This window comes from Tamandua tetradactyla, chromosome 6 (assembly GCF_023851605.1).
Source record: "Tamandua tetradactyla isolate mTamTet1 chromosome 6, mTamTet1.pri, whole genome shotgun sequence".
Taxonomy (NCBI): Eukaryota; Metazoa; Chordata; class Mammalia; order Pilosa; family Myrmecophagidae; genus Tamandua; species Tamandua tetradactyla.
In genome coordinates this window covers 39,686,663-39,707,778 of record NC_135332.1, presented here as the reverse complement: position 1 = coordinate 39,707,778, position 21,116 = coordinate 39,686,663, and the positions used below count along the sequence as shown (strand labels likewise).

Sequence of the window (21,116 nt, the reverse complement as noted above, 5' to 3'; positions counted from 1 at the left end):
TGAGTCTTATTTCCATGGAAATAATCAAAAAGATCCCACCCAGCAATATTGAATGAGGATTAAAGAACATGGTTTTTCTGGGGTACACAACAGTTTCAAACCGGCATAGCTACACTGAGGGATATCAACCAATGCTAATAAATCTCACAGATATTGATGTATAAAAATCGCAATGATAACATATAAATTTATAATGAGATCTGTTACTTCCAAGATGAGGCATTTGCAATAATTTGACTGTCTAACCAAAATACCTGGGAAATCTAATACCATCAGGTTAATTGGTATGCAAGCAATCAGGTAAGAGTTAATTATGATTCAAATATTTAAGGGCATCGAACTGCAATAGTCTGATATAACCATTTCCATAATAAGGATAGGTATCAGGACCAATCTAAGAAAAACCCTCATTCCCTTTAACAGGATTTAAGTTACCCCGAAGTTTGCTCCATTTTAAATCTCCTTTTTCTAGCAATACTGCCGTTGCTTACAAATACCCCTTCTCATTGACACGTTTTCTCTAAGTATTTGACCTCTTGCCATATTCTGTCATTAGAGTTTCTAACCTCAGTATTATTTGCATTTTGGGCCAAATAATTCTTTGTTATAGAGGGCTGTCCTGTCCAATTTAGGCCTGTCCTGTCCAGATATTGCCAAATTTCCTGGGGGTATGGGTAAAATCAATCCCAGTTGAGAATCGTTTCATTAATGTAATTAAAAGCATGGTTTCTGGTGTTAGATTTGCTACTTCCTAAAGCATGGTTTTGAGCAAGTCAGAAAATACGATATACATTTCTCAATTTTGGTTGTTCAGCACCTTTACCCCTATCCTAGTAACATCCCAATTCCTTTTGGGGAATTACCTTTCCTTCAATGTATATAGTTCTGGAAGGGTATTAAAACCTGATTCCTGCCTTCCTTTTATAGAAGCTAAAGATATCCCTAGTGATTTCTTCCCCCAGATTCCATAATATCCTAAAGACAGGCACTGAACCTGAGTTAGGTCAATAGAATCCTTTCTCTCCAGATTTTGAATCTTGAGAAAGAAATAAGAATAGATAAAGCGTCCTGGTGGAATACTTCCATGAGATGGTTCCTATGGTCCCTTCTGTATAGCCCTCTGGAACTACAGTCAGTCATGAATTTCCAAGCCAGCTTCTTCTGCCTTCCTGCTGTTTCTGTAAGTTCCTGTTAGCCTTCCAATAAAAATTTTGGTTTAAATTGTCAGTCAGTTTCCATTATTTACAATTGAAGAACCATAGCTGGTAGACATAACTTTCCTGAAAGTAAAAACATCATCAGAAAGTTACAGAATGTACTATTTATGATAATACATGTAAAGGACTTGGCATTGTCCCTGTCATGTGATGGGAATGAGATGCTAGCTATTATTAGAAGTTACCTTGAAGATTTCATAGTGTGAGAGAAACCATTTCTCTAATATCCAAGTTCTTAGAGTACAACTTGTTGACACTTGAGTGTACCTCGAATAGAATTAATAATCTGCCACTGATTAGATGTTGTAGTCATTACGGCAGTGAGCCTTTGAGAAAAGACCTGACATTAAAAGAAATGAAGATGAAAAGAAAACCTGTTTGGAAAGGATGAGATTGGTTTTATACATATTAAAATGTTTGATAAAACATAAAACTGCTGATTAAAAATGCAATGCAGTAGGTTTGGAGGATGGGTGATAGTTGGAGCATAATGTATCAACTGGGGAAAAATAGGAATAACATATCAATTGAAATAAGAAACTAGGATAAATTCTTTTGAGTTTGGGGTACAGGGAGAAAAGTGGAGAACCAAAAAGATTCTAGTTGATTTAAACAAAGAGAATTTATAAGAGGGCCAATGAAGTAGCTCACTAGAACTAGGGTCACTTCAGCTATTTTGTCAGCAGAAACTATTCAACTATTTTATCCAGTCATTGTTTCTAAAATAAATTCATTTCAACTGCTTTTGTCAATCCTGAGTTTTCTACTCAAGTTTCAAAGCCCAGAAGTAGAGAATTCAGTTGGCTTGGCTTGAGTCACCTACCTTCCCTTCACTAAAGAAAGGAAAGGCACCTGAATTTATAGTCCTACTAAGATTGCAAACAATGGAAAATAGACATAATTATACAAAAGGAAAATTGAGTTTAGGAAAGATATGTCCTCTGAATGTTAAATAAGACCTTATAAATGTATATTAAATGGGTCTCCAATTTAGGCAAAGGAGCAGGATGGTCCAGTATCAGGGATTCCAAGGGAGGAGAGAATTTCAAAGTATCAAGTATTGCTTGAAGGATGAGAATTGTATGGGGGAAAAAGCCTAGTGTATTAGGCTGTAAGACAATTTTGTTGAACTTTCTAAAACAATTTTGGTAGAATAATAAATACAGAATCCAGGTTAGAATAGAACGGGATGAAAATTCCAGTTTTCAGTAAATTTATAAAGTACTTCTTGTTCCATGGTATCGGTGTACTTTACCTAGAATAAACAACTCAAGGCAGCCATGAAAGCACAGCTAAGTCTTTAAGTGTTTCCCTTCCATTTTCATCAAATATTTATTGAGAGCCAGGTTTGTACTGTTGATACTGTTCTAGGCACTAAGGACACAGCATTGAACAAGGTGCCTGCTGTCATGGAATGTATAGTCCAAAGAGAGAAACAGTTAATATGTCAATAAACAATGGCTTCAGATAATTATCAATGCAATGAACAAAATAAAGGTATTGTGATAGTGAAGGAGAAGAGAGATCAACGTTATATAGGATGGTCAGGGAAAGCCTCTCCAAGGAGGTAAAATCTGAGCTAAAACCTGAAAGACAAGGAACAAGCCATGAAAACCCAGAAAAACTAGCATCAAGGGCTTTAGACAAGAATGGACTTGTGTATATTTGAACAAAATTCAATGTGGAGGGTAACATATGAGATTGGAAAAGAAGGCAGAAGACAGATAGTATAGGGTCTCAGTAAGGAATCTGGCTTTTATTATAAAAGCAACGAGAAGTCAATAGATGATTATTAAGTAGGAAAGAGACATTAACTGATATACCTTTTTAAAAGGTCACTCTGGCTGCTGTTGTGGAAAATGGATCATAGGGGAAGTGAGTGAAAGTAGGGAGGTTAATTCAGAGGTTATTACATTAGTCAATGTGAGAAAAAACTCTGGCTTAAAATGCAATGAAGAGATTGTATTTATGACATATTTTTAAATGATAGTTGATAGAACTTGCTGATGGATTAGGTGTGGGAGTAAAGATATGAAAGATATCAAATGTTCTAGCTTTTTGGTTTAAATGAAACTGAATGGATAATGGTACATATTGAAATAGGGGATATGCTTCTTTCAGAGAGATTATTTGAAGGGTAAAGTCTGAAATGTTTATTACACATGTAAGTGGAGATGTCAGGGTGGCAAATGATTATACCTGTCTAGAGCTGAGAAGAAGTTAGGATTGGATTCCTTACACATCAGTACTCTCCTTTTCATGAATCTAAGATAATTCGTCATCTCCCATTGTTTATTCTTACCAACATCCTATTCATGAAAAACAAATATTTGTTAAAAATAAATGAAATCAAGAAACCCCATAATTCACTTAGAACATGCATTCACCATAATACTATGTTCTACAAACTGCCCGCCATAGAACTTGCCTTCAGAGTTTGACTGTTGTACAATAATATACATAGGCATTTTTTAAAAACTGCCTTCTGGAATATCACTTAGGTGTCCTTTAATCAAAGACTCACTGACAAATTCAAGACTTGAGGCCATGTCTGATGCCAAAAAAAATTATAGCTGGAGCAGAGATTTAAACATCACCACTGAAAGTTCTAGAAGAAAAAGTGGGCGAATTTAAGAATCATGGATTGGCAAGAACTAAAATAAAAGCGAAAAACTGAGTACATAAAAATCAACTTTCTGTAAGGCCAAAAATAAGAAAATCTGGAAAAAACTGTCCAAATCAGAAAGCTCTAATACATTCCTAAATATATAAAGAATGGGCACATATCAAGAACAAAAACCAATCACAGAATAGAAAAATGAACAAAGAATATGAACCACAGGGAGCATACACTGGTAGTCTCTATAGAGGATAATTTGGCAACATCTATCAAAATTTTAAATTCATATACCCTCTGGAGCAGTTCCTTATATTTTCATTAAAAAAAAGATTTACTATAACCTAAATGTTTACCAATAAGAGAATCATTAAATGTAGTGTATTTGTACAATGGAAAACTACACAATAACTTTTATGAAAGTTGAGAAAAGTCTATATGTACTGACAGGAAATTTCGAGAAATTTTATTAAAGGAACAAAAATAAGGTGCAGTTTGTATATTATTTTAACATTCGGGTTTTGAAGGAAAATTTTATTTATATTTTAAATTCATGGAAAAAATGTAGAAGATCATATAAGAAATTGGTCATGATAGTTACCACCTAAAAAGGAACTTAATAGCTAAGGGACAGGAGAGAAAACTCTTACTTTTCACTGAACATCATACTTTTTGAATTTTAATCTTGTGCAAGTATTACTTTAGTAAAAAAAATTATAGGAAATAATATAAAAAACAGAGTCTAGGAAAACATTTTTTCTCTTGAAGAACTGATATACATCCCTGTTATGTAGAAAATTATAAAACCAATTATATTTTTCTCCTTGCCTTGCTTTGGTTTACATGGCTTCTTAAAATAAATTCATTTTTTTCTCATTGTTTTTTATCTTTATCTTGTGTTAATGTTTTATTTTGAAAGTATGCAGGACACAATTTCCGTAAGTTCTCAAGCCCTTCTGGATAGTCCAACTTTTCTATCATAAACTAAAAACTACATATAAAATCACTATCAGAGTAATGGCATATTTAAAAACTCATATCTTACTACAACACAATGGGAGCCAAATGGATAGCTGAAGCACCAAAAGGCCTCTGTAATGATGAACTAAACCTGAAAACAGGCAAAGAAATGATACTGCGGTCAAAAATACATGCAATCCTGTCAACATATTTTATGCCAAAATCAGTTCTGAGGGAGCAAAATGTTCTGTAAATTTTAACAGTTAACAGTAAATTTAGGCACTGACGTTAACTAAAAATACATATTATGATCAGCCAGCCTCTCTTCTGCAACTAAATGTCTTTTGTTTTTGTTTTTTTAACATTTCAAAATTATGTCTTAAAACTATAATGCAATGTATTGCAATAGAAATGCTATTATTACTGATTTTTAAAATAAAAATATGAAAATGTCACCCTTTTCATATTCCTAGTATTGCTCATTTAAAATGAATATTTAATGCCATTACAAACACAAAATTTAGAACAGTGAATTTAGCAATCATTTAGTCCTATCTTGCTTTATAAATAAGAGAAAATCAAGAGAAAATAAAGGTGCCAAAACTGACATAGCTTGTTAGTGTCTCAGCTGGAATTAGAACCTAGGTCTTCTGACACTAGTCTTGTGTTCTTCTTACCACAGTATTTTGCAATTTTATCACTGGTAACTAGTTGTGAACATTTTAGTTGCAAACATTTAAGAACATCATTAACTAGAAAAATTAATTAATTAGGTAGAAAATAAAAATAGCTAATCTAAGAAATGGAAATAAGTTTATTAGGGTCGAAATTTAAGCTAATGGGAACTGCTTGAAAATCTTCAAAGGCAAATCAATAGCCCAAAACTAGATAAACAATAAAAGTCCATAAAAGATTCAATAACCAAAAAGTGTTTACTCATATAAATTTATAATCCATTAAAATATTATTAAATTATATATTATATACCTATTTTATAGTAAAGAGTGCTCAGTAATGCCATTCCATGTATGATCAAATAGTATTCTTATCTGACCATTTGAAAAACTTAATATATCTAAACAGTACTTGAAATGTTTATTCATTCAACAAATAGTTAAATGCATATGTGCTAGGCATTAGGTGCATGAATGGAAGGAAGAAAGGAAAGAAGAAAGTTAGGAAGGAAGGTAGACAGGCCCATCACATCCACCTTATAGAGTTGCCAGAAGGAACAAATTAAATAAAACGTGTTTTGAAAACCATAAAGCAGGGTCCCAGATCCAGATAACTCCTGACACCTAGCCCAGCCTCTCCAGAACATCAGATAGTTTCATTTTCCTACCCCATGTTAGTGACAGACCCTTCCAATATAAAAAATTCAGAATGGCCATATTCCAAACACCCCTAAGGAAAGGGATGGAAAGATCAAAGGTGATGGTGGAGTTATACAGAAAAGATAGGATTTAACAAATGAATATGAATGCTGAATCATTAAATTGATACCTCTTTTAGTCTCCAGTATTTTAGAGCAGCTAAAAGTAAAAACCTAAAATTGTGGAATCGTAACCCATGTTAAACTCTGAAATATGTTCTACAACTAATTGCTGTGCTGTGCTTTGAAATTTATAGTTTTTTTTTGTATATATGTTATTTTTCACAAAAAAAGAAGGAAAAAAGTCGATTGCAATGATAAAAAAAATATTTCAGCCATCTAGCCTCCTATATTCTGGAGCAGCTAGAAGGAAAAATCTGAGAGGATCATAGGGGAGCCCATGACAAACTCTGGGATATGTCCTGTAATTATTTCTTGAAATGTGCTTTGAAAACTATTGCTTTTTTATTTCTTTGCTTTTGTATATATGTTATTCTATACAATAAAAAAGTTTTCAAAAAAACATAAAGCACTAAATAATTATAAATATGGTTTAAGTCTTATATCTGCAAAATTGATGTTAAAAATCATAAAACTCTGGGAAAAATACAAGTTCAGCAAAAGACAAAATGTTTGTAAAACCAAAAAAGAGTCAGTAAAAAAAAATCTGCATATTTGAAAAGTATATTTATGTATCAGTTAAAGTAACTGCTGGTGGGATGACCGCTAAAATTTCCTCTAGCAATGAAGGTCTCTAATAGTTGCATTAGAAACGGGGACTGTTAATCAACGCCCTGAATTAGGTAGTCTGAGCTTTTAATTCTATACCTTATTACATTTTATACCTTTAACTTATTTGGAGAAACACTGACTTTCCAAGTACATCAAGATGGAAAAGTTTTCTCAAAGTAGAATAAATTTTTAATTGTTCCTACTTCTCTTTGTTCTTCCCAGAAAAAGTAATTTTCTATTAAAAGAAAATATAATTTAAAAAATATATTTTTATTGAGATATCTTCATGTACCATACAGTCCATTCAAAGTATACAATCAGTGGCTCACAACATCATCACATAGTTGTGTATTCATTACCATGATTATTTTTACATTTGTATCACTCCAGAATTAGAAATAAAGAGAAAACAGAAAACCCCCATATATCCAATATCCCTTCCCCCCAACATTGACCTTAGTATTGCAATGTACCCATTTTTTTTACCCCTTATTCCCCCCAATTATTTATTTATATATTTATTTTACCTTATTTTTTAGTCATCTGTCCATACCGTGGACAAAGGGAGCATCAGCCACTGGTCTTCATAATCACATGGTCACACTGCAAAAGCAATAGTTATACATAGGCTTCAAGAATCAAGGCTACTAGAAAACAGCTAAACAGCCTCAGGTACTTCCCTCCAGCCCTTCCAAGACACCACAACCAAAAAGGGATATCTATATAATGCATAAGAATAACCTCTGGATAACCTCTTGACTCTGTTTGAAATCTCTCAGCCACAGAAATTTTGTCTCATTTCTCTCTTCTCCCTTTTGGTTAAGGCTTTCTCAATTCAGTGATGCCAGGTCCCAGCTCACCTCTGGGAGTCATGCCCCATGGAAGTGGGAGGGCAGTGAATTTATATGCTGAGTTGGTTTAGAGAGTCCATGTCTCAGCAACAAAAGAGGCTCTATGGGGGTCACTCTTCAGCATAGTTATAAGTAGGCTTAGCTTCTCCTTTGGAAGAACAAATTTCATAGGGATGAGCCCAAGATCGAGGGCTTGGCCTATTAAATTGGTTGTCCTCCATGCTTGTGAGAGTATCAGGAATTTCCCAGATGAAGAAGTTCAAGATTTCCTCCCCTCTCCCCAGTTCCTCCATGGGGCTTTGCAAATACTTTTTTATTCTCTGCTGAAATTACTCTGGGGTGTATCAGGGCATCACACTGACCTGTACAAACCAAGATCTCACACTCTATTCAAGATTCTATGTAATTAGGGTGTTTGAATAAACTGACCATACAAGTTAAATTAGATATTGTGCTACCAAAAATATAAATTTTGCACCAAATAAACATTTCTTCCCTTGGTGTCATACAGAAGTTGAAGTTTTAAAATACAGACCATATCATCCTTTTACCCTGTGCTCTGGTTTACCTTAGTCCCAAAAAGATCAGCTTCATTCATATCTCTAGTTGAAGGATGATCATGTGCTCAAAATTGTTAACAGTTGCTGTATGGGATAATGTTGACTTTCATAGCTTCAGAGAGCTAACTGAGTCTCAGGTGCCACACAATACCCAAAGTTTCAGGTAATGACCAGGTTATACACAGCTAAGAACAAGTAATTCTTTTTTTTTTTTTGGATGGGCAGGCACCAGGAATCAAACCCAGGACCCCAGCATGGCAGGTGAGAATTCTGCCACTGAGCCACGATCGCACCACTCAAGAACAAGTAATTTTTAAAGTAGCTATCTTATATGGTCTCTATTGTACCTGTGGACAAGGCAATTGTAAAATATGGAAGTGACATAAACAACACTGTAGAAATAAATATTTTCTGTGTGCAACTCTAGTTATATGTGTAAACAAATTACCTAAAAGAGAAATCATAACAATGGCATGAAAAAGATAAAAAACCAACATGCATCTGATTCACAGAGCTAATCACAAGATGAATGATGGAGGCAACTATTGGTATGCAGGAGATGAGACTTTAGCATTCAGGGGCAAGCCTATGAATTATAGGATGACAGGTATATTTTCATATTATGAGTTAAAACTGAGTAACAGAAAAGAATGTGAATAAATAAATCAATATTTTATATTCGAGTAAAAGAATACACCCTGTGAAATAAACTTTTCAAAGAGCTGAAAGATAAACTGTCCTTACTTTAGGTTTATAAATGAGAAAGACCATCTATGGATGCAGGTAAAAAATGGTAATGCATGTCTGCAACACTTTTCCAACTTTAATATGAATGAAGCACCCAATGATCAAATATCTTCCATCATGTGGTAGGCAAAATAATGCCCCCACCAAGATATACATGTCCTAATCCTTGAAACCTGTGAATATGTTACTTTACACAGCAAAAGGGACTTTGCAGAAGTGATTAAATTGATGGACCTTAAAATGGAGAGTTTATCCTGCATTATCCAGGTGGGTCCTAAATGTAATCACAAGTATCCTTATAAGAGGGAGGCAGGTTCAGGACCAGATGGCTTCACATGTGAATTCTATGAAGCATTCAAGAAAGAGTTAGTACCAATCCTGCTGAAACTCTTCAAAAAAAGTGAAGAGGAAGGAAAGGTACCTAACTCATTACATGAAGCCAACATCACCCTAATACCAAAGCCAGACAAAGATACTACAAGAAAAAATTACAGGCCAATCTCTTTTAATGAAAATAGATGCAAATATCCTCAAGAAAATACTTGGAAATCAATTCCAGTAGCACATTAAAAGAATTATATACACCATGGCCAAATGGGATTTATTCCAGGTATGCAAGCTGATTCACCACAAGAAAATCAATAATGTAATACACTACGTTGATAAAGCAGAAAAACCACATGATCATCTTGACTGATGCAAAAAAGGCATTTGAAAAATATTCAACACCTTTGTTCGTAAAAGATATATATGTGTGTATATATACACACATATATATGTATGTATATATATATTTTTTGCATGGGCAGGCACTGGGTATCTAACCCGGGTCTCCAGCATGGCAGGCGAGAATTCAGCCTGTTGACCAATGTTGCACTGCCCTTAAAATATTTTTCTTGATTTCCGGGCCAAGATGGCGGCTTAGCAACGTGCGCGTTTTAGTTTGTACTCCAAAACAACTAGTAAATAACCAGAAACAATACAAAACAGCTCCTGGGGCCACATCAGTGACCGGATACACAGCGTACCCCAGTCTGGACCAGCTGGATCGGCTGCGAGCCCCCCCAGAACCGTGAGTTCCCCAAGCCATGGCGGCCGGCACCCCTCCCCTACAGATGCTTCCCAGAGGGGAAAGGAAAGAGACTTCACCAGCAGCAGGGGCTGAGCCCAACCAAACGCCAATTGTGGGATTAATTAAAAAATTCTGACTACTAAAAATAAGCCCCCAGCTCAGGTGAACCTGGTCAAAGCAGAGATCGCTCATTTTTGCCCCATCACCAAGGGGGCAGGGCTGACGGAAAAAGAAAAAAAAAAAGAAGGAAACAGAGGTTTTTGTGGCTGTGTGTCTACAAAGGCTTCACTGCCTTGGGATACAGTGGCAGGACTTCTCAGGCTGCAACTGCCCCAGGCATAGGCAGAAACAAGCTCGTTTGAGGGCTTGTCTGGAGTCTGTTTCTTCCCCAGGGAAGGGGTAGAGTCCAACTCAGGTGGAATCCCTCTCTCAAGGAATTCAGACACCAGGGCTTGGTAATTTGAAGCCATCAAAATCAGCCTACAACCTCTCCTCTATTTCCACCACGCCCCCAGCCAAAGTTAAAGGTACCGCATCATCTTATACTGGTGGGACCTGCAGGCAGACAAGCACCACACACTGGGAAGGATAAGAAAAAAAAACAGAGCCCAGAGACTTCACAGGAAAGTCTGTCAACCTGCTGGGTCTCACCCTCAGGGAAAACCAACACAGGTGATTCTTTTCTTCTCATAGGAGGCCAGTTTGGTCTGGGAAAATCCAGCTGGGGTCTATAATACCTACGTAGACCCTCCTGGGGGGGGGGGGGGAAGGCACCATACAAGCAGGGCAAGAAACAAGAAAACAAGATCTGAAAAATTCTCCTCTGTTAAACAAAACCTAAGCTAGAGGTCCAGAAAAAACTGAACTGAATGTCAAAGAACAGAGAGACAACAAATTCATCCAGCAAGAAAACCTTAGGTAAAAGAAGTGAAAGCAATCTCCAGAATAAACTAATTAAGGTAATTAAATGCTTAGATGCCAGCAAAAAATAACAGATCACACTAGGAAAATTGAAGATATGACCCAGTCAAAGGAACAAACCAATAATTCAAATGAGATACAGGAGCTGAAACATTTAATTCAGATTATACGAACAGACATGGAACCCCTTATCAAAACCCAAATCAATGAATTGAGGGAGGATATGAAGAAGGCAAGGAATGAACAAAAAGAAGAAATTGAAAGTCTGAAAAAACAAATCACAGAACTTATGGGAATGAAAGGCACGGTAGAAGAGATGAAAAAAACAATGGAAACCTACAATGGTAGATTTCGAGTGACAGAACATAGGATTAGTGAACTGGAGGATGGAATATCTGAAAGAAGATAAAGAAAAAGAAAATATAGGGAAAAAATGGAAAAATATGAGCAGGGACTCAGGGAATTGAAGGACAATGCGAAGTGCACGAATATATGTGTTGTGGGTTTCCCAGAAGGAGAAGAGAAGGGAAAAGGAGGAGAAAAACTAACAAAGGAAATTATCACTGAAAATTTCCCAACTCTTATGAAGGACTTAAAATTACAGATTCAGGGCGGGCCACAGTGGCTCAGCAGGTAAGAATGCTTGCCTGCCAAGCCCAAGGACCTGGGTTCGATTCCCGGTGCCTGCCCATGTAAAAAAATAAAATAAATAAAAAAATAAAAATAAATAAAAAATTACAGATTCAAGAAGTGCAGCGTAACCCAAAGAGAATAGATCCAAATAGATGTACTCCAAGACATTTGCTAATCAGAATGTCAGAGGTCAAAGAGAAAGAGAGGATCTTGAAAGCAGCAAGAGAAAAGCAATCCATCACATACAAGGGAAGTCCAATAAGACTATGAGTAGATTTCAACAGAAACCATGGAGGCGAGAAGACAGTGGGATGATATACTTAAATTATTCAAAGAGAAAAACTGCCAACCAAGAATTCTTTATCCAGCTAAACTGTCCTTCAAAAATGAGGGGGAAATTAAAACATTTTCAGACAAAAAATCACTGAGAGAATTCGTGACCAAGAGACCAGCTCTGCAAGAAATACTAAAGGGAGCACTAGAGACAGATATGAAGGCAGAAAAGAGAGGTGTGGAGAAGAGTGTAGAAAGGACGACCTTGAGGAAAAGTAAAAAGAAGGAAAATTAGAAGGACATATAAAAGCCAAAAGGCAAAATGGTAGAGGAGGGTACTGCCCGGAGAGTAATAACACTGATGTTGATGGATTAAGCTTCCCAATCGGGGGACATGGAATGGCAGAATGGATTAGGAAACAGGACCCATCTATATGCTGTCTCTACTCAAAGGACATGAGGGCAAGGACACAGACGGACATTTGCACACCAATGTTTACAGCAGCATTATTTACAGTTACCAAGAGATGAAAACAGCCAAAATGTCCATCAACAGACGGGTGGCTAAACAAACTGTGGTATATACATACGATGGAATATTATGCAGCTGTAAGACAGAATAAAGTTATGAAGTATGCAACAACATGGATGGACCTTAAGGACATTATGCTAAGTGAGATTAGCCAGAAACAAAATGACAAATACTGTATGGTCTCACTGATATGAACTGACATTAGTGAATAAACTTGGAGAATTTCGTTGGTAGCAGAGACCATCAGGAGATAGAAATAGGGTAAGATATTGGGTAACAGGAGCTGAAGGGATACAGATTGTGCAACAGGACTGAATCTAAAAACTCAGAAATGGACAGCACAATACTACCTAACTGTAATACAATTATGTTAAAACACTGAATGAAGCTGCATGTGAGAATGATAGAGGGAGGAGGGCTGGGGACATAAATGAAATCAGAAAGAAAGATTGATGTTAAAGATTGAGATGGTATAATCTAGGAATGCCTAGAGTGTATAATAGTGAAATGTACAAGGTACAATTTTAAAAATGTTTTTGCATGAGGAAGAACAAAGGAATGTCATTACTGCAGGATGCTGAAAATAGATGGTAATTAATATTTTAAAATGTCAACTTATGTGTGAGACTAAAGCAAAAAATGTTTATTAGTTACAAAATTTATATTTTGACTAGTGCATTTCCTAATATAACTTATGTAGATAGCTTGGTTGAACAACATAAGCACTTGGAATCTTGGGTAGGACATGAGATTTTGTAGGTTTGTCCAGAGTGATGCCCCGACGAATCCCAGAGTGATTCGATCAGTGAGTGGAAAAGTACCTGCAAAGCCCCTTTTGGGGAATGGTGAGAATAGGGGAAAATTCAACTTCCCCAAGTTGAATTCTTGATATTCTCACAAGCAGTGTGGACAACCAAAGCTATAGGCTGAGCCCCCAGTCTTGGGGGTTGTTCATATGAAACTTAACCCCACAAAGGATAGGTCAAGTCCACTTAAAGTTTAGGCCTAAGAGTCACCCCCAAGAGAGCCTCTTTTGTTGCTCAGATGTGGCCTCTCTCTCCAGCCCACACAATGAGCAGTCTCACCACCCTACCCCTCCTACGTGGGACATGACTCCCAGGGGTGTGGACCTTCCTGGCAACATGGGACAGAAATCCTAGAATGAGCTGAGACTCAGCATCAAGGGATTGAGAAAACCTTCTTGACCAAAAGGGGGAAGAGGGAAATGAGACAAAGTGTCAATGGCTGAGAGATTCCAAACAGAGTCAAGAGGTTATCCTGGAGGTTATTCTTACGCATTAAGTAGATATCATCTTGTTATTCAAGATGTAATTGAGAGGCTGGAGGGAACTGCCTGAAAATGTAGAGCTGTGTTCCAGTAGCCATGTTTCTTGAGGATGATTGAATAATGATACAGCTGTCACAATGTGACTGTGTGATAGTGAAAACCTTGTGTCTGATGCTCCTTTTATCTACCTTGTCAACAAAGAAGTAGAACATACGGAATAAAAATAAATAATAGGGAGAACAAATGCTAAAATAAATTTAGTTTGAAATGCTAGTGATCAATGAAAGTGAGGGGTAAGGGGTATGATAGGGATAATCTTTTTTTTTTCCTTTCCTGTGTTCGTTTTATTTCTTTTTCTATTGTCTTTTTATTTCTTTTTCTGAATTAATGCAAATGTTCTAAGAAATGATGAATATGCAACTAAGTGATGATATTGTGAATTACTGATTATGTATGTTGATGTTTTACTTTGTTTCTTAATTTTATAATTAATAAATTTTAAAAATTTAAAAATAAGTAAATAAATATTTTTCTTGAGATACATTCATACACCATACAGTTCACCCAAAGTATACAATCAGTGGCTCATAATATCATCACAATTTGTACAATCATCACCATGATAATTTTTTGAACATTTGCATCACTCTAGGAAAAGAAATAAAAAAAAGAAACTCATACATCCCATACTACTTACCTATCCCTCTCATTGACCAATAGTATTTCAATCTATCCAAATTTTTTTACCCTATATCACTCCCCTCTATTATTTTTTTCCCCTCTTTTTTAAACTCATCTGTCCATACCTGGATAAAGGGAGCATCAGACACAGAAAAAAGACATTTTCACAATCAGATGGTCACAGTGTAAAAGTTATATAGCTATACAATCATCTTCAAGAATCAAGGCTGCTACAATATAGTTCAACAGTTTCAGATACTTCCCTCTAGCCACTCCGGTACACAATAAACTAAAAAGTATTTATAAAATGCATAAGAATAACCTCTGGATAACCTCTCGACTCTGTTTGAAATCTCTCAATCACTGAAACTTTCTCTCATTTCTCTCTTCCCTCCCTCTTTTGGTCAAGAAGGCTTTCTCAAACTCATGATACCAGGCCCTGGTTCATTCCTGGGAGTTTTATCTCCCACTGCCAGGGATATTTACAACACTAGGCATCATATCTCACAGTGTGGGGGCAGGCAGTGAGTTCACCTGCCAAGCTGGCTAAGAGAGAAAGGTCACATCTAAGAAACAAAAGAGTCTCTCGGGGTGACTCTTAGGCATAATTATAAGTAAGCTTAGCTTCTCCTTTGTACCAATAAGTTTCACAGGGGCAAGACCCAAAAGCCAGGGCTCAGCCTATGGAATTGGTCTTCCCAAATGCTTGGAAGAATATTAGGAATTTCCCAGATGAAGACGTTGAGTATTTCTTCTTTTCTCCCCAGTCCGCAAACAGGCCTTTCCAAATACATTTTTATTCTCTGCTCAAATTACTCTGGGATGTAAAGAGACATCACACTAACCTGTACAAACCAATAAGACCTCACTCCCTATTCACGATTCCATGTAATTAATGGTGTTCGAATAAACTGACCATACAAGTTAAATTAGATAATGCACTACCCAAAACATAAATTTTGCACCAAATCAACATCTCTTCATTTGGTCTCACACAGAAGTTGAAGTTTTAAAATACAGACCATATCATCCTTTACCCTGTATTCTGGTTTACTTTAGTCCCAACCAGATCAGCTTCATTCATCGACTGAGGAATGAAAGGGGAAACTTTGGTGTATACATACAATGGACTACTGAATGGCTACAAGAAGGAATGAAGTTGAGAGGCATACAAGAGACAAGTATCATCATGCCTCAATCATATGATCTAACTAAAGCATACAAACTTGGTGAATTGAAGTTGAGAACATGGGTTATTAGGTTGGGGCCTATTGTAAAGGGTCCTAAATTGTAAGCTCTCATAGCAGCCACATATATTCTGGAGTTGTAACTGTCATTTCTAAATTCTGATACACTAAACTATTTGAGCATAACCTGGTCACTCCATGGAACTTCGGGTATTTGTGTGACACCTGAGACTCAGAGTTAGAGTTCTAAAGCTATGAAAGTCAGCATTACCCCATACAGCAACTGTTACAATAGTTCAAAAAGCTATGAAACTTAGACTGTGTTCTAGTTTGCTAGCTGCCAGAATGCAACACACCAGAGACGGATTGGCTTTTAATAATGGGGATTTATTTCCTTAGTTCTTCAGAGGAAAGGCAGCTAACTTTCACCTGAGGTTCTTTCTTACATGGGAAGGCACAGGATGGTCTCTGCTGGCCTTCTCTCCAGGCCTCTGGGTTCCAACAACTTTACCCGGGGTGATTTCTTTCTGTATCTCCAAAGACCTTGGCTGAGCTGTGAGTGCTGAGATGAAGTACACTGAGCTGCTTGGGCTGTGCTACCTTGAGCTCTCTCATTTAAGCACCAGCCAATTAAGTCAAACATCATTCACTGTAGCAGGCACACCTCCTAGCTGACTGCAGATGTAATCAGCTACACATGAGGTTCACACACCATTGGCTCATGTCCACAGCAACAGAACTATGTGCCTTCACCTGGCCAAGTTGACAACTGAATCTAACTACCACAAACTGTATATATAAATGAAGCTGATATGCAAGGTAAATGAGAAATCAAGGTAAAGGGTGAGATAGTCTATAACTGAAAACCTCAACTTCTGTATGAGACCAAAGGAAGAGATGTTTATTTGGTATAAGATTTATATTTTTGGTAGCACAGTATCTAATTCAAATACCATAATTACATGGAATCTTGAATATGTAGTGAGATCTTGTTGGTTTGTACAGGTGATGTGATGACCTGATAGATCCCAGAGTAATATGGCAGGGAATAAAAAAGTACTTGCAAAGTACCTTGGGGGACTGGAGAGAAAGGAAGAAATATTCAACTTCCTCATCTGGGGAATTTCTGATATTTTCGCAATCAATGGGGACAACCAATTCAGTGGGCTGAGACCTTGATCTTGACCCCTATGAAACTAATTGATACAAAGAAGCTAAGCCTACTTATAATGATGCCTAAAAATAAGCCCCAGAGAACCTCCTTTGTTGCTCAGATGTGGCCTCTTTAAGCCAACTCAGCAGGTGAATTCACTGCCCTATCTCCTATGTGCAACATGACTCCCAGATGTAAGTCCCCCTGGCAACATGGGAAAGGACTGTGGGATGAGCCGGGACGTTGATTCAAGGGATTGAAAAAGCCTTCTTGACCAAAAGGGGGAAGAGAGAAATGAGACAAAGTAAAGTTTTAGTGGATGAGAGATTTCAAACAGAGTTGGCATGGTCAGGTTCATGTGTCAACTTGGCCAAGTGGTGGTACCATTTGTCTGTTTGGGCAAATGCTGCCTGTCTGTTACAATGAGGACATTTCATGGAATTAAATCATGATCATGTCAGCTGCATCCACAGCTGATTCCATTTGTAATCAGCCAAGGGGCGTGTCTTCTGCAATGAGTGATGCTTAATCTAATCACTGGAAGCCTTTTATGCAGGATTCAGAAGAGACAGGCTCTCTTTCTGCTTCAGCCAGGGAGCCCCTCCTATGGAGTTCATCCACACCCTCCATTAGAATCATCGACTTCACAGACTTCCCTGTGGATTTTGGACTGTGTTTCCATGGTTATGAGAGACACTTCTATAAATTTTATATTTGCGAGTGTTTACTACTGATTCTGTTTCTCTAGAGAACCCTAACTAATACAACTTGGAACCAGGAGTGGTTCTTAAGAAACAGAATTTTAACAATGGGTTTTTATGAATCGTTTTCTACTCTGACTGGACTCAAGAGCAGTAAGGACACTGATTCCCATAATTAGAATGACACTGCAATCCATGGAGTGAGTTGGCAAAAGAGATAGTCAAAATTTCACCATTCAATTCTCCTAATGCTTTGCTTGTACGAAGTCAGGCTCTGGGGGATAGTGTTTTTGACACCTTCATGGAGTTTTGTGAAAATAAGAGGTATAGAGTTATAGAAAATAAGAGGCTGCTTGTTGCTGGATACACTGGATAACATTAAGGCGTGAAAGGGATTGTTGCTTCCTATGAAATGGAGCTCTAAGGATATTAAGGAATGATGAGAAAGAAAGAAAGAAGGAGAGAAAGAAAGACACAGATGGGCTCAGGGGATCTGAAGCTTAAGTTTACATCAGACAGACTTCAGACAACTTTATTCGTATCCAGATCCTGCTTAAATACTGCAGGGTGACAAAAGGCATGCATGCATTTCTTGAAAGAACAGAGAGCTTATTTTTCAGTGCTCTCTTCCTTCATACTTAACATAACCATTTGGGGTAAACATTCTCTTACTCCCAGACTGCTCTACATAACAGTCTCCACAGTTTATTGCCACCACCACCCTAATGCCATCTACTCCCAAGTAGTTCCGCAGGTCTTATGTTAATCCTATCTCCTACAAGGGATGGGCTTAAGACTTCAAATGAGAAGCTTAAGCGCCATCTGACAGATGTAGAAGTTTCTATGAGTATCCTGAAGGAAAATCTTATTTCCTGTAGCCATAGACTTGAGATCTCTGAAAATCAGACTCAGAATCTTATTGTTAGAATAGCAACTTTACAACATAAACTGAAATCTCAATGTTGCATGGTGTCTGCTGTTAAAGTGAGGGCATTGATTGGAAAGAAGTGGGACTCTAAAAACATGGGATGGTGACATATGTATTAATAATGATGTTGGGGGTGAGGTTGAAACCTTAGGTCATATTGAGTCTTCTCTAGATAACCCTGTAAAAGTCTGTCCTTGAGGATATAACCACCCCACCGCCAGCCTGCCTTGAGGAGTTGGCTACCCAACCTCCTCCTGAAGGGGTTAGCCCTAGAGTGATTAATCCTGTTTCACCAGATGAAACTGCAAATGAAGGCCCTGAAGCAAATGGCTTGGGAGATAATTCTAATTCTTTTCATGACCCACCCCCACCACCCCTTACTTCTTCCAGACCTGTAACTAGACTAAAGTCCAACAGGCCCTTAAAGGTGAGGTACAAAGAATAACACATGAGGAGGTACGTTATACTCCAAAATAACTGTTTGAGTTTTTCAATTTCTATAGACAGAAATCAGGGAAATATGTGTGGCAATGGATTTTAAGGATGTGGGATAATGGTGGGAGGAATATTAGGCTGGATCAGGGTGAATTTACTGATATGGGCCCACTAAACAGAGATTCTGCTTTCAATGTTATAGCTCGAGGGATTAGAAAAGGTATTAACAGTTTGTTTGGATGACTAGTTGAAACATGGATCAGAAGGTCGGCCGACATTAACTGAGGTTGAAATGCCAGAACTGCCCTGGTATAATGTAGATGAGGGGATCCGGTGGCTTAGAGAGATTGGAATGTTAGATGGATTTATCATGCAAAGCCTGCTCTTACACTCCAGGAATGTCTGGAGGATGCATCTTTTACCAGAACAGTGAGAAATAAATTTCTGAGACTAGTGCCATCATTCCTGAAGAGCTCTATGGTTGGACTTCTCTGGAGGTCATTTATTACTGTAAGAACTGCTGCCACGGAGCTGGAATCCTTAAACACAATGAAGATGCTGGATCCCAAGTTGACAGAAGCCAGGTGGCAGCACTTAATCGCCAAAGACAGGGTAGACGTAGCTATTATAATAGACAGCAAACTGAAAGCAGGAGTCAAAATAATCTGACTCACAGAGATTTGGGGCATTGGCTAGTAAATCATGGGGTACCTAGAAATACAAAGCTGGGCAGTCTACTAAATTCTTGTTTGAGCTGTATAACTGAAAGAGTTCTAGGTCAAGTGAACAGAAGTCTAACCTGAATTACAGAACACAGAGTCACAGCCCCTTAATCAATTTCTAGACTTGAAACAGTTTACAGACCCAGAGCCCCTTGAATGAAGGGGAGGCAAGGTCCCTTTGGGGGAGAACCCTGTTACACTGCCACGAATTTATACTGTTAATCTTCCTCCAAGCCTCCCCCAAGGAGACCAATGGCCTTTTACCAGGGTAACTGTGTATTGGGGAAAAGGAAATGATCAGATATTTTGGGGATTATTAGACACTGGTTCAGTAGTGATATTAATTCCAGGGGACCCAAAATGTCACTCTGGTTTGTCAGTCAGAGTGGGGGCTTATCAATGGAGTGATCATCAGGCCAGGTGATCAATGGAGTTTTAGCTCATATCTGTCTCACAGTAGGTACAGTATGCCCCTGGACCCATTCTGTACTTACTTTCCCAGTTTCAGAATGTATAATTGGAATAGACATACTGAGCAACTGGCAGAATCCCCACATTGGCTCTCTAACTCGTGCAGTGAGGGCTATTATAGTAAAAAAGGCTAAGTGGAAGCCATCAGAAGTGCCCCTACCTGGCAAAATAGTAAATCAGAAGCAATACCAGATTCCTGGAGGGATTGCAGAGATTATTGGTACTCTAAAGAACTAGAATGGGCCAAGATGGTGGCTTAGCAATGTGCGCGATTTAGTTTGTCCTCCAGAACAACTACTAAATAACCAGAAACAGTACAGAACAGCTCCCGGAGCCACGATAGTGACCGGACACACAGCGTACCCCAGTCTGGACCAGCTGGACCGGCTGCAAGTCTCCAGAACCGTGAGTTCCCCAAGCTGTGGCGGCCGGCGCCCAGCGCCCCTCCCCCACAGGCAGCTTCCCGGAGGGAAAGGAAATGGACTCTCACAGTAGCAGGGACTGAGTCCAACCAAACACCAATTGTGGCATTAATAAACAAATTCTGACTACTAAAAATAGGCCCCCAGCTCAGGCGAAACTGGTCAAGGTGGAGGTCGCTTACTGGACTAACTGAAAAAGAGGAAAGGGGACGAAACGGGTTTTTGTGGCTGTTTCTACGGAGGCTTGGCTGCCTCTGGATTCAGCAGTGGGACTACTCGGCTGCAACTGCCTCAGGAATAGGCAGAAACAGACTGCTTTCAGGGCTATCTCCCACGTGTGCCTTCCCCGGGGAGGGGTAAAGCCCAACTTAGGTGGAATCCCTCTCTCAAGGAATTCAGACCCCAGGGCTTGGCAGTTTGAAGCCATTAAAACCAGCCTACAACCTCTCCTCTGTCTCCACATGCCCCCAGCAGGGAGAGCCTTCCAAAGTTAAAGGAGCCACAACACCTTTTGCTGGTGGGACCCGCAGACAGACAAGTGCCACATACTGGGCAGGATAAGAAAAACAGAGCCCAGAGACTTCACAGGAAAGTCTTTCAACCTGCTGGGTCTCACCCTCAGGGAAAACTGATGCAGGTGA

At 38.2% G+C, this 21,116-nt stretch overlaps 1 protein-coding gene across 4 annotated transcripts in view; it reads right to left on the bottom strand.

Annotated features, from left to right (window-relative positions):
* Positions 1-21,116, bottom strand: part of RAD51C (RAD51 paralog C) — a 79,139-nt gene that overhangs the window by 8,488 nt on the left and 49,535 nt on the right. Inside the window, exons 10-11 of one of the 4 annotated variants that reach the window (XR_013177662.1) lie at positions 7,426-7,501; positions 3,807-3,825 (exon numbers count right to left, since the gene is read on the bottom strand). The exons of 1 other annotated variant lie outside the window; for it this stretch is intronic. The gene's annotated coding sequence lies outside the window, so the exon portion shown is untranslated. Of the gene's footprint in view, positions 1-3,806; positions 3,826-7,082; positions 7,134-7,425; positions 7,502-21,116 lie in introns of those variants that run through there. 2 more of the 4 variants (XR_013177661.1, XR_013177660.1) reach the window with 2 other exon arrangements.